Source organism: Leopardus geoffroyi, chromosome X (genome assembly GCF_018350155.1).
Source record: "Leopardus geoffroyi isolate Oge1 chromosome X, O.geoffroyi_Oge1_pat1.0, whole genome shotgun sequence".
Taxonomy (NCBI): Eukaryota; Metazoa; Chordata; class Mammalia; order Carnivora; family Felidae; genus Leopardus; species Leopardus geoffroyi.
In genome coordinates, this window is record NC_059343.1 from 88,479,163 (window position 1) to 88,481,836 (window position 2,674).

Sequence of the window (2,674 nt, forward strand, 5' to 3'; positions counted from 1 at the left end):
CTTCCAAAGTGTGCTGCTATCTGGGAGGAGTTACAATCATTTCCCAAATTTCTCAGCAAGTATTGGTGAATTAGGCTAGTAAGTAGGTTCCCCCTTATTGCCCATTCCCCCAGTATTGAACCTTTAAAAAGCTCCTCTTCATGAACACATTCTTGAAATAAGAGAAAGGCTAGGTATAGAGGAGTGGGTGCAGCCTAGAAAAGGTAACTGTGGAGACGCCTGTGTGGCTCAGTTGGTTAGGTGTCTGACTTCAGCTCAGGTCGTGATCTCACGGTTTGTGGGTTGGAGCCTTGTGTCAGGCTCTGTACTGACAGCTCAGAGCCTGGAGCCTGCTTCAGATTCTGTGTCTTCCTCTCTCTCCCTCTCCCCTGCTCACGCTCTATGTCTCTCTCTCTCTCTCTCTCTCAAAAATAAATAAATGTTAAAAACAAAGAAAAGAAAAGGTAACTATGGAAGGGGGAGACAAATCAGAAAGTTCCCAGGGGTGGATGTAAGGAGTGTGGGATCCCACGGTGGGGAGCATGGACAGGAGAACTGGCAAGCAGGTTGTGAAAGGCAAGCCTTTCTCCATGGGAGGGTGGAGGCATGGACCAGGTCTCAAAGGGTCTGAATTCTAGCTTTGGCTATTCCACTTAAGGGTTCTGTGAATTGGGGGAGCCTTGGTGATCAGTTGGTTAAGTGTCCAACTCTTGGTTTCTGCTCAGGTCGTGATCTCTTGGTTCATGAGATCGAGGCCCACATCAGGCTCTGTGCTGACAGTGCAGAGCCTGCTTGGGATTCTCTCTCTCTCTGTCCCTCCCCCACTCACATTTTCTCTCTTTCAAAGTAAATAAATAAACTTAAAAAAAGTGTTCTGTGAATTAGGGTAACTTAACTCTTCTGGGCCTCAGTTTCTTTACCTGCTAGAAGGGAACAGCAATCCCTGTTCTACCTGTTTCATAAGGTTATTATGAGGTTTAGATGAAAAAAAAAAAAGGAATAACAAAACTTTATGTAAACTACACAATGCAGTATGAATGAAAGGACTATGATTATTTTATTTCACAACTTTGCCTAGGGCTTTCTCTTATGGAGAGTGAGTTTATGAAAATGAGCAATTTCAGGTGGTAAAATATGAGACTTCATGTAAACTTCTTGCCTGGTTTTGATAGGGATGAGCCACATCTCAGTTTCCAGCATTTTCCAGCTTTAGTTCCTGATAGCCTCTCTTTTCTCCACCCAGGCCCAATCCCTGTTTCTAGGTCTTGGGGTGAGGGAGGAGGCATTTTGAGATGCTTTCAGTGGAGGGTTCAGACTCCATCTTTGCAGGAACTTAGAAACCCACTCCACACCCCTTTCCCTTCTGCCACCACTCTCTTGTTTTCACTTAGCCTATGCCCTTGTCTATGTTCCCAGCCTAGCTTTTTAAAGGTTTTCTGGGAGGTTGGGAGGCTGACTCTTTTAGGTTACTGAGTCACACAACCCCAGGGGGCACTTGTCTGTATCATAGACTAACATGGGAATGACATCTGCATCTGTGCTGCACAGCTGGCCTGCTTGCAGGATCTAGTCACCTCCCCACCCCAACCATTCCCTTCCCCACCCCATCCCCCTCTTTAACTCACTAACTTCTATTTCTTCAGGACTGAACCTTTCATATTTCTCCTCTAGGAAGACTTCTCTGACTCCCAAGGCCAGGTGAGATGCCCCTTCTCTGCTTACACAGCTCCCTGTGCCTCCCTCTGCCAGAGCACTGATCACTGTACTGAATTATCTGGCTACCGGCCTTTCCCCACCCCTCCCAACACACACTAGACTATATGCTCCTTAAGGGCAAGAACTATGCCTCCCCCTGTCTCTGTTGCCACCTCCTCCCCCTGGGCCTGCTTAATAGGCATTGAGTAAATAGTTGCTGAATGAACTAGCACTCTGGGATGTTGAGAATTGTACAGCTGGAGAACTTTGGGAGTATAGCTATGACTTCCCTGCTTCATCCCCAAAGGACACTGTGCTTATTTAATTACTTGTGTGTGTGTGTGTGTGGGGGGGGGGTTTCAAACAGATGTTATAACAGCTCACTTAGCAAAGGACAGTGATTAGGGTTTTCTTTTATTAACTAAATAGATGGCACCCAAGTGGAATATTAAAAGCCAGATGGCACAACTTTCATTTTGTGTATATCTGGAAGGGAAGCACTAAAGTGCCAGCATTGTCCTGTTTAACCTTAAGTCCAGTCTCCAAAGATACTCCCTCCTCGCTTCTTAGTTGAGGCAAATACATTGAGTCATGCAAGCCTTAGCTCCCAGGGTATGTGAACAAAGACCTGTGTGACTCAATGCATTTGCCTGCACTCCACACCCATTTCCCTGCTACCTTAGTTGGGAGAAAGCCAAGGGTGCAATAAAAGATGGAGTCTGTTTTAGGCTGAATTGTACCCCTCCAAACTCATATTTTGAAGCTTGAAACCCCCCTCCATACCTCAGAATGTGACTGTATATGGAGATAAGGCCTTTAAAGAGGTAATTAGGTTAAAATGAGGCCTTAGGGTAGACTGGAATCCAATCTGACTGATGTCCTTATAAGAGGAAATTGAGGCACACAAAAGAGACACCAAGAGCGTGCATGCACAGAGAGACCTCCACATGAAGAGGTAGCAAGAGGGCAGTCATCTGTAAGCCAAGGAGAGGTCCAGAGG